The sequence below is a fragment of the Epinephelus moara genome, chromosome 7 (assembly GCF_006386435.1).
Source record: "Epinephelus moara isolate mb chromosome 7, YSFRI_EMoa_1.0, whole genome shotgun sequence".
Taxonomy (NCBI): domain Eukaryota; kingdom Metazoa; phylum Chordata; class Actinopteri; order Perciformes; family Serranidae; genus Epinephelus; species Epinephelus moara.
Window position 1 is genome coordinate 40,969,180 of NC_065512.1, and position 11,889 is coordinate 40,981,068.

The 11,889-nt window shown below is 44.5% G+C and overlaps 1 long non-coding RNA gene across 1 annotated transcript; it reads right to left on the reverse strand.

Annotated features, from left to right (window-relative positions):
- Positions 1 to 343: 343 nt before the first annotated feature.
- On the reverse strand, positions 344 to 799 carry LOC126392770 (uncharacterized). Its single transcript, XR_007570213.1, has 3 exons — positions 631 to 799; positions 481 to 539; positions 344 to 409 (listed from the first exon to the last, which is right to left on the reverse strand). It is a non-coding gene; the product is annotated as an uncharacterized LOC126392770 (long non-coding RNA).
- Positions 800 to 11,889: the final 11,090 nt, after the last annotated feature.

Genomic DNA, 11,889 nt, shown 5'->3' on the forward strand with positions numbered 1-11,889 from the left:
GGTCCAAGTATAGCATTTCTTTATTGGTTTTCTGTATTTTTTTTCAGCAGGTGAATTTTGTAAACTTCTTTTACTGGTAACTGGGAATACATAAGGAGGACATTAAATTATACAGTTGCACATGAATTCCACAGAATGAACCTCTGGTGTTTACTGAACATCTATCTCACTGTCAATCTGTGCAGTGGAAGTTGAGGGACCCTCCTGCTGCTGCCTAGCTATGCTCTGTTAAAAAGGATGAGAATGTGTTAATACTTCAGTGTAGGCTAAATGTCACACTCTATATTCCACCAACATGGTAAGAAATGTGAATGGGAAGATCAGTAACATATCAAGATGTTACCTCTATAGGCCTTTCTGGATCCCCCTCTGTAAAGGCAGCAGACACAGTTTCCTCATCCTCTTCATCCTAGATGAGTGATATGTTTCAGTATACTTAAACTACCATTTGGCAAAATCTTTGGAGTATTGCCTACTTACAGTTACAAGGTCTGTTGTGGCATGAGGGGGCTCCACCAGGCAGATAGCACCATCAGAATCTGTTGGGACAAAAGAAAAAAAGACATGAAAGGGAAATAAATATTTGTATGAATAGGCTCAAAAAAAGATATATAGGCCGAGGCATTTTACATTTTATAAAGGCACTTGTGTCTTGGGGGGTGGGCTCAGAGGATGATCTCCCTCCAGGGATTCCCTCAGCCACTGGCCTTCCTAAATTCTGGCTTAGGGCCAGCTCCTCTGCCTCCGTTAGAGGTCGCGGTGCTGGGCCACCACCCGTTTTACGGGCATCTGCCTTCTTTCTGTTCGCTGAGTAGAAGTCTGTGTTAGTTTAAATAGGCTTAATTATTTAACAGAACATGATATAGATGAGAAGACATTTATGTGTGTGAAAACAGCATTATGTTGGGGATAAAACAACCACTTAATATTTACTTTACAATGTAAAGCATGATCAAAATGAGGTACCCCATGAGATTATGCCGAGGTCTTACCTGTTTGAACAATGTTTTTATATTTCATCCTAAGCTGCTGCCAAGTGCGCATCTCCCCCGCAGGATTGCACCTAAATGAAATAAATTAATAGGCTACCATTCAAGCAGTTTTCCCCTGTAATATTATTGTGATTGCAAAGGACTACATTTAAACTTACGCATTGACCCAAGCAGCAATGTTCTCCCACGCCGTCTCCCTCTCTTTTGCAGCTGCAGCAGTGTTGCACTTCTTTTTGAAAACGTGTGCAAACTTGCTGTATGAGCGCATTAAGATTTCTAATTCTAGTGAGGTGAAAAACGCAGCCCTCCTCTTCCCCGTTGCTCTAGTGAGGTGAAAAACGCAGCCCTCCTCTTCCCCGTTGCCATGGTGACTCGTCGAATCCGGGCTCCATTGATGCTGGCTTTTTATAGTTGTGGTGCACGCGTTTAACTCCAGGTGAAACTACTCCGAGTTGATTAAACTGATTCAGATCAGCTGTTCTGGAACCGGAAACTCAGAGTTTCCTATCTCAGAGTAGATCAACTCAGAGTTCAGGATTAGACTCAGAGTTTGTTGAACCTGCTTTGTGAAACGGACCCCTGAAGTGCTTCTGAGGACCCCTCTGGCCACACTCGTACCTGTTTAGGAACTGGTTTGGTGACTTTAACCAGTGGTCTGTATGCTGGAATTAGCATGACAGCAGACATGGGGAAAAGTCACACATGTGCAAGTCACAAGCAAGTCTCAAGTCTTTACCTTCAAGTCTCAAGCAAGTCCCAAGTTAGTTGTAGTTAGAATCATGCAAGTCAAGTCGAGTCATTGCTCAGGTCAAGCAACTCACAAGTCAAGTCATATGTCACATACAGCAAACATCTCCTCATGATTTGCTAGCTACATGTCCTCTGAATATGCTATGAAAAAGTCCGGTCTCTGTAGGCAGCCCAGGCTCCGCAAATGGCAACAAAAACATTTGGGTCCAGGCTGCACCAACCAGCCAGCGCAAGACCAGCGAAAGCAAGCACACACACATGAACGCGGTGCCAATGTCTCACGGTCTCGCGCAAGCGCACACACGTGAACGCGGTGCCCAGAGAGGCAGTTAGAGCTACAGGCTACAATGAGGCTAAAAACAGAGTTCAAACAAGGCTCTACGCTAACCTTTTTCACTAGGAGTGCTCCTAGTGAAAAAGGTTAGCAGCACAGAAAGAAATTTAGGAGCACAGTGAAAATTTTAACTAATACATTTAATAGGAAAACAACAAAATACAAAGGCTCCTCTGGAGCCACCCTCTCCTCCATCATGTGTGTGGTAAGGGCCCAGCACACACACACAGGGCTACATTGGGCCTACTGCTCTACTATTAGACACAAAGGATGTCTTTAGTCCACTGGCTTTTGGAGTTGGGTCGCCTGGCACGCTTAGCTGAGTTCATCCAATGAACTCAGCTAAATTTTAAAAAATCTAATTCATGGTGAAGGGTCATGCATTTTCCACCAGTCACTTTGAAAAGCTCAAGGAAAAATATTTGTGGCTACAGGGGGGATCAAAATAAAATAAATAATTAAAATAAAAATCAACCAGCCACCCTCCTCCTCTGGTATGTTAAGAACAGTCCCTTATCAGTGCATAAACCATACACATCATGCAGCCCGGTTGGTATATTTTAGCAGAGATGGGACCAAGTCACGCATTTGCAAGTCTCAAGTAAGTCTCAAGTCTTAACCTTCAAGTCTCAAGTAAGTCCCAAGTAATTTTTTCTTGGGCAAGTCAAGTCAAGTCAAGTCACAGGTTATGTCAAGTCAAGTCAAGTCAAGTCCTGTAATAGGTCAAGTCAAGTCCAAGTCAAGTCACCTTATTATTGTAATTTTACCTGCAGAATCTGATCTTAATAAAGTGAAAAGACAAGATAACTGTCAGTAAACATTGACTTCATCGCTGCAATGTTTACTTTGCAGGGACGACCCCCATGCGTGCGCGCGCAAACACTAACCAAGGCAGCGGCCAAAATCACCCATTTAGCTCATTTAACCTTGTGTTGCTCGTTCATAAAACGTACAGCCAGTCTTGTGATGAACCGGTCGGAATGTTCGCTCACGTTTTCTGGGGTTAATGTTAGCAAATAAATTAAAAACAAGTTCCACCAAACCGAACCACCCCCCCACCCCACCCCACCCCCATATCGTATCAAGCTAACGTTAGCTAACTACGGACTAACCAGATAATATTAGCTAATTGACAAGCACTTACTGGGCAGAATGGCTCTTCAAATGACGAACAAAGTTTGAAGGTGTTGGCTGGCTGTCCGAGATGTTTATGCCGCATGTCTTGCACTGTGCTGTTCGTCTTTTGCCATAATAATGGTAATTCCGAAAGCTGAAGACGATGACTCTCGGTACCCCTCCCGCTGACATGTTGATGCCTATCAAGCCTATCTGATATAAGAGGGCCTGTTTCTCCAATAAACACATAAGGTACTTAGAGAGGGCATGACTGATTGTCAGGGTAGTGATCCAATCATGATAACGTCATTCTCAGCCTGCGCTCCTACCGGGTAATCGACATTATTTTTTTAATTAATTTATTAATTTTATATTCTAACCGAAAACATGATGTGAATAACACTCAAGTCATTCAAGTCATCGTGTCTCAAGTCAAGTCCTGAGTCTTTAACTTCCAAGTCCGAGTCAAGTCTCAAGTCTTTTATTTTTTGTCAAGTCAAGTCACAAGTCATCAAAATAGCAACTCGAGTCGACTCGAGTCCAAGTCACAATGACTCGAGTCCCCATCTCTGTATTTTAGTACATTCCCTAATAGACCCACAGTGGGCTGGGTGCTAACAGTCACTGTGGAGCATGACACCAACGAAGAAATTATTGGACCTGGAGCCGGGCTTCTCGGTCGCTGGTAAACCATCATCTTGCGGTGGCCATAGTGCTCTGCCATATTCCTGTCTGTGACCCCTGTTCAACCCACAACCGGCAGGATTCGCCTTTCGTTTCTGCTGCTGGTTGAAATCTGTACTCACACAGCTTGCTCCTGAATGATTTCTTTTGCTCGCACAAAACTATTTTTAGTCGCAAATGCGAGCTCTGTTGTGTTTGATAACATTGTTGAACATAAACAGAAGTGGCGCCCAACAGTGCTTAGCGTGCCTTTAATATTGAATTAAAGCCAAGTCCTTTCGAGTCATCTGTCTCAAGTCAAAGTCAAGTCTCAAGTCATGAATACAAAGTCAAAGTCAAGTCGACTCTTTTATCAACGTTAGTCAAGCAAGTCTCAAGTCATCATATTTGCGACTCAAGTCTGACTCGAGTCAAGTCATGTGACTCAAGTCCCCCATCTCTGCATGACAGTGATATGGTCTGAGGCACCGAGGTGGTGGAGGGGAAGGGCCTTGTAAGCTCCTCTCTGGGTCGTGTAAACATGGTCCAGTGTGTTGTTGCCCCGAGCTGGAAAGTCTATGTGTTTATGTAGTTTAGGTAATCCCCAGCCAGAATGAGGAGAGCATCCGAGTGGGCTGTCTGCTGCTCACTGATATGTTGACTGAGTCTGCGCATGTGTCGGCGTCTGTAGCTGCCTGTCTGTGCTCTCCCTAACCCGCTATTTTAAACTGGTTTATTTTAGCTTTGAAGTGACTTTTAAGCTATCTGCTTGGACATCAGTTGGTTTTATTTATCTCCTTTAATTGGATGTTATCTTTTAATCACTGGATGTCCAAGCATTAGGGGTTTTTAACAGTCAGACACTGCCCGGCCTGCTTGACAGGTGGGAAAACTTCCGCCAGCTGACAGCACAGCGATACATCTATGGCCACAGCTATGCACCCCGATGTGCACCCCCAGCTTGAAAAAGCAGACAAAAAGATTGCTGACCTGAAAGAGGACATTCGCCAGCTCTTTGGTGAGCTAAATGACAAATCCTCCATGCTGACCGCCCACCAGGAGGTGGCTCATGAACAGTCGCTCCAGATCGCCTCACTCACGGCGGCCCTTCAGGACACGGTGCACTGGGATCCCAGCGCTTGGCCTCCACCGTCCTCCAGTTCAACACTGAGTCGCCGGTGGTCCTGGGTGGAGGTGGTCGGCAGGGGTAAGAGAGCCCCTGGCTGTGCTGCCTCACCTCCGCGCCTCAGCCTGTCAAACCACTACAGCGCCTTGGCATCGGACGGAGATCCAGATGCTGGCCGCTCCCCGCTTGGAGGGGTCAGCCTCGGCGTCTAACAGCGCTGTGGCTCCCTCCAGTGGTACTCCTGCGGCGCCCTGCACGGATGGATCCGCATCTTTCTCGCTGGCACCTGTTGAGGACCGGAGTGCCTCGGCTGCAGGACCCGACCATCGACTCCCTTCCCTGGCATCGGCTTCCGCGGCGCGTCGGAGGCTCCTAAAGGAGGCTGTACGATGACATTTCGGGGGACTCCTCTCCCACAGCCGGGATGGCGTTTCTCCTGCCGGGGCCGGGACTGCCGCCCTTATTTATTTGAGCCAGAATACACTGACAAAGGGCTTTGTGAAATTGAAGAACAGAGGAGGAGGGAGAGAGAGGCGCAACAGGTAGAGGACGAGAGAGGAGGAATGGCTGCTGCAAGGCTGCATAGCTCTGGAGATTGGTGGTGTACCTGTGAATGCTGTGCCCCAATGCCCACAAAAGGAATGCCTCTGTCGCGACAAATGGGACCGGTTGCAGCCTTTTTTTCAAGGTCTGGATGTGACCGAGGACGAGACACTTCCACCTGGAGTAGTATCCAGCTGGGCTTTATCTAGAGCTCGCGAGACATATTTCGGCCGCACTTTGGAAAGCAGAGCTAGATGGTAAACAAACATGGCAGCACACCGGTAAGGTAAGACAACACGTTTACATGTCATTTTCTATATGTTCTCTGACATTTATCCTAACGATATGAGGCGGTCTTTGTGGAAAAAAAGCTTGTTTAGTGGACTAACTTTGCACTTGAAGTATGCCCGTTCACTTATGTTTTAACAGGTCTGACGCTACTATGCGCCCCGGCTGTATCTAGGCTAACAGCTAACATGCTAACTATTATTTTTATGTCACTAGTCACTTGAAACAAATTTAGGACGATAGGAGACAGGTTGAAATAAACCGAAATTTCTCTTTAACTCCCTTCCTCCATAAACCGGCTGATTTTTCATTTGGGCTCAAACGACACGGCCCGCTGGCGATCAGAGCTGACAAAAATGGATTTTGTTGCTCTTTTTAACCTTTTAAAAAACTGTGGAAAGTCTGTTTTTATCAGCGTTCCCCTGCCAACACTGTCCCTAAGGAGAGCGCTTCAGCAGGCTCCTTGCCCTAAATTCCTGGACCCAGGCTGCCTGTAGCACTTATGGATTTACTTTTATCGACAATTTTAACTTATTTTGGAACCAGTCCCCTTTTTACAGGGCTGACGGTCTCCATCCAAGCAGGCTGGGCAGCCGCATGATAGCGGCTAACATTCAGCACGCTGTAAAGTGTGCCCCATGTGACTGACATTAACATACATCGGAAGCACACACCCCCCTGCTTTCCTCCTTGGTTCATCCTCAACCCATTCCCACATCCATATGCATCCCAGTCAGAATCTCAAATACATTTAATAGACCAGCTTCACCATGGACCAATAGCAACCCAAAAAACTTAGTTCCTGTCACACCTGCTTCACACTCACTACATTGTGATGATGAGCGCACGTTCATTGTAATGCTCATGAACATTAACTTGGCCGTGCTGAACATGCGCTCTCTTTTAAATAAAACTTTTATCATAAATGACCTGATTTTAGATAATAATACTGACAGTATTCTTTTAACAGAAACATGGCTTGGCACTGACGCACCAGTTGTTCTCACCGAGGCCTGCCCACCAAATTTTAATTTTTTATTTTCTACTAGGGGGGGTAAAAGAGGCGGCGGAACTGCTTCAGTCACCAAAAATACATTAAACTCTACTGAAGTATCATGCCTTTGTTTTTAGCAGTCCTCCTATTCTTTGCATCACAGTTTACAGACCACCCCACCATTCCACCTCTTTTATCAGTGAATTCTCAGAACTATTAACAATAATACACACCACCTATAACAGACTTTAATAACTGGTGATTTTATTTTACATGTTGATAATACCTCTGATCTAATGTCCAGAGAATTTTTAAACCTTTTAACCTGCATGGATTTTAAACAACACGTCACACAGCCAACTCACAACAGAGGACACACCATGGACCTGGCCATAACCTATGGCCTCTCCACTGGTGTGTCCTCTGTTGTTGACCTGGCTGTGTCTGACCACTACTGTGTGTATTTTAACAGTATATCACCAGTTTTAGCCATCAGGAGGCCCCGGTGAGAACGGTGAGGAAACGCTACCTAACTTCTGTAGTGGCTGCAAATTTTATTGTGATTTTACAGAGCACTCCTGCTGAAATTTTACCTGCACCCTGTGATTTTATTGTGGACAATTTTAACAGTAAATTGAAGTCAACAGTTGACTCAGTGGCTCCACTTTTAACCAAAACAATAAAAACAAAACATAAACCCCCGTGGAGAAATGATACCGTTTTTTTTTCCTCGTTAAAGGGTTTTTTTGGGGAGTTTTTCCTTATCCGCTGTGAGGGTCATAAGGACAGAGGGATGTCGTATGCTGTAAAGCCCTGTGAGGCAAATTGTGATTTGTGATATTGGGCTTTATAAATAAAATTGAAATTGAAATTGAAATTGAAATAATGTCAAAAAAACAGTCAAACAGGCAAGAATATCCCACTTTTCAAAACTCATTTCCGATCATAAAAACAACACCAAATTCCTTTTCTCCACCTTCGATCTTTTAACCAACACCAATTTTAATAAAGTATCCAAGATGGGTTAGGGGTAGGGTTAGGGTTAGTAGCTCAGGGCAGTAGCTCAGTCCATAGGGACTTGGGTTGGGAACTGGAGGGTCGCCTGTTCGAGTCCCCATCCGGACCAAAATATGGAGCGTGAACTGGTGGCTGGAGAGGTGCCAGTTCATGTCCTGGGCACTGCCGAGGTGCCCTTGAGCAAGGCACCGAACCCCCCAACCGCTCGGGGCGCCTCACCAAGGGCAGTCCCCTCACTCTGACATCTCTCCACTTTGTGCATGTATAGGTCCTGTTTGTGCATGTATGTGTCTTTCGGACCTGTGTGTAATTGATAAGCAAGAGTGAAAACATTGAATTTCCCCTCAGGGGGATTAATAAAGTAAATAAACTTAATAAACTTAAAAGATGTCAACAGATGCCCTCTGCAAGGACTTTGCAGACCACTTCAGAAGTAAAATCGATGATATCAGATCCAGTCTTTTATCTCAACAGAATGTAATTTTTAACACACATGAACAGCTGCTTTTATCTGAGGAAACACTGGAGAGTTTTGCCCTGGTTGATGCAAGGACACTTGGTCAAGTTTTCTCCCAAGTAAACCCAACAACCTGCCTTTTAGATTCGATTCCCACATCACTTTCTTTAGGGAACAGATTTTAAACATAGTAAATTACTCTATTTAGACAGGTGTCTTCCCCACTTCCTTCAAAACGGCAGTGGTGAAGCCCCTTCTGAAGACGAGTAATTTAGATCCCAACATTTTTAATAAGTACCAACCTGTATCCAACTTACCATTTTTAAGTAAGATTTTAGAAAAACTGGTTTTTAACCAAGTAAATGATTTTTTAAAAAGAAACAATATTTTAGAGAAATATGAATCTGGTTTTAGGATGAACCACAGTACCGAGACCGCCCTTTTAAAGATTTTAAATGATATCGCGTTTAATGCAGATTCACAAAAACTCACAGTCTTGGTACTACTGGATCTAAGCGCCGCCTTTGATACAGTAGATCACCACATTTTATTAAACAGACTCAGAAACTTGGTGGGCCTCTCTGGTAATGTTTTTAACTGGTTCAGCTCTTATCTCACGGATCAATGTTTCTTTGTAAGTATGGATACATGTTCCTCCAGAACGCATGAAATTAGGTGTGGGGTGCCCCAAGGGTCAATTTTAGGTCCAATTATTTTTAATCTACACATGCTTCCCCTTGGGGATGTCATCAGGAGGCACGGCATCAGCTTCCACAGTTAGGCAGATGACACACAGCTGTACATCGCCGTGTCTCCTGATGACACAGGGCCAATTGATACCCTTTTTAACTGCATTTTAGATGTCAAGTCATGGATGGCAGTGAATTTCCTACAGCTCAACCAGGACAAAACAGCGGTTTTAATTATTGGTCCTGAAGGCAAGAGAGAGAAACTTTTACCAAAACTACAAGATTTTAAACCTTCACAATGTGTAAAGAACCTGGGCGTCATTTTTGTCTCTGAGCTTAGTTTTATTCCACACATAAAAAATGTTGCAAAGGTAGGTTTTTATCATCTTAAGAGTCCGCCCGTTTCTCTCTCAGGCTAACACGGAGGTGCTGATGCATGCTTTTATCTCTTGTCGTTTAGATTATTGTAATTCCCTGCTCTCTGGTCTTCCCAAAAAGACCATCTCTAATCTGCAGCTACTCCAAAACTCAGCCGCATGAGTGCTGACGAAGACCAGAGGGCGGGCACACATTACACCAGTTTTAAGATCACTGCATTGGCTCCCCGTGTGTTTCAGGATCGATTTCAAGGTTCTTTTATTAGTTTTTAAATGTCTTAACGGTCTTGGGCCATCTTATTTATCTGACCTGCTTTTATCATATCAACCCTCGCGGATCCTGAGGTCATCCGGCACCAGCCTTTTAATTGTTCCAAAAGTCAGAACAAAAACCCACGGGGAGCCATTATGGCCCTCACTTATGGAATAGCCTGCCGGAGAGCATCAGGGCTGCAGAGACTGTTGATGTTTTTAAAAGGAGGCTCAAGACTCATCTTTTTAATTTGGCTTTTAACTGATTTCTTTTACTCTTTTTATTTTTCTATTATATGTTATTTTAATCTCTAATGCTTTTAAATTATTTATTTTTATTTTTTTATGCATTTTATTATTATTAAATTTCTAAATCTTCATTTATTTATTTATTATTATTATTTTTACTCTTTAAATCTTACATTTTTTTCTCAATCCTTAAATTTTTATGCATTTTATCATTATTTTATCTCATACTTGTGTTATGACCCTGAGTCATTTATTTGTGATTCTGCTGTTCTGTTGTTCCTCCCTGCCTGAGGGTGGTGCTGCCACCCTTAGTGTGTTTCTCTCTCTCCAGGTGCTGGCTGCTGATTGGTGGTTGGAGATTGGTGGAGCTGGTATAAAATGGCCGCTGCTTGAGCTGTTCTTCCTCTTCTCTTGGCCCTACTCCCACCTGCACCATGCTTTGTTGTACTGTGTTAAATTTGTGTCAGTCGTGATATTAGTCCAGCAGTCCAGGTAGCCGTAGGGGTGGGTAGCCCTTTTTGTTTAATCCTTTTTCTCCTGTTTATTTATAGGGAGTCAGGTGAGTGACCTGTATTTTCATTTTCTTTACTTTTGGGTAGGCAAGTTAGTTTTGGAAAGTAGATTGTTTGTTTGTTGTTTTGGGCCATGCCCACCCTGAAGCTTATTGCTACCTTTCTCTTTGAGTGTAAATAAATTATCTTTTGTTCGACTGCAGCTGTGTGGCCTTGGTCATCCTTGGGGAGTGGGGAAAGAGGGGAGCATCTTTTTCATGTTATGTACTGGTTCCCCTAGGCCGGTCGTAACATGAAGTGGGGGCTCGTCCGTCCTTTCTCTGTTTCGTTATGTCGGGAAAGTTGATTTGTTTCCTTCTTGTTGTCTCTGCTTGTCTGTTTGGCAGTTGTTGTTGTTTTGTGGTAGTGGCAAAAGTAAGAAAATGGAGTTCAAATTAGAAGAGTTTGTGGCTAATCCGACAACAGAGATATTAGAAAAGTGTAAAAAGGCTGATCTGATCCTCATTGCCAGTTCATTTGATGTGCATGTGCCACCTAGCGCAAAGAAAAAGGAGTTACAGGATCTCCTCTATGAAAAGCTGAGTGAAAGGGGATTGATTGGTGAGCCAGCTCCCACAGGTGGAGTTGAGCTGGGTGATCTGGCTGGTATTCCTGCCCCACTCCCAACCCTCCAGTCCCAAACTGGCATGACTGCAGAGGAGCTGAGACTCACCCTGCGTATGAAGGAGGTGGAGATGAGACACCGGGAGTTGGAGGTGGAAGCCATGCACCTGAAAGTAAAGGCTCTGGAGTTAGAGCGGGGAGCCACTGTAGCTGCTAGTCCTTTATCCATACAGACATCCATGCCTAGTCCCCATGACAGCTTCGATGTGAGCAGGCACATTGCACTAGTTCCTCCTTTCAGGGAGTCTGAAGTCGATTCGTATTTTAGTGCATTTGAACGCATCGCTGCTACACTACATTGGCCAAAGAGTGTGTGGAACTCATTTTGCTAGAGGAATTTAAAAATCGACTCCCTGAGAAAATTGTCATTTACCTGAATGAGCAAAAAGTCCCGTGTCTCAATGATGCCGCCGTACTTGCCGATGAGTTTTTGTTAATGCACAAGAGTGTTTTTTCTCCCCCAGCTTGCTGTGATCTGGTCTCCGTCGGCCGAAGCATTAGATCACCCAAATGTTCCCGTTGTAACCCCATTGCTGCCACTGGTGACACTGAGAAACTTGAGTGTTTCTATTGCCATGAGCAGGGTCACCTCATCGCCGTCTGCCCCAGTCTTAAGAGAAAAGAGCAATCTAAGAACGTCAAAACTCCCTCTCCCATCGGTTTCATACACACCAATGATCAGGTCGGGGTGGTCTTTGTAGTGGCGCTCCCTGTGGCCGTAGGCTGTGACACCTCTCAGTGTGCATGAGCTCCCCATAGGTGATAGCCTGAGTGTCAGACTGAAGCTCCCAGAACCTTCAGTCTGACATGGCTTCCATTGAAGGCGATTTACAAGGGGGAGGGAATTTGATTTTTCCCTAAGCAATC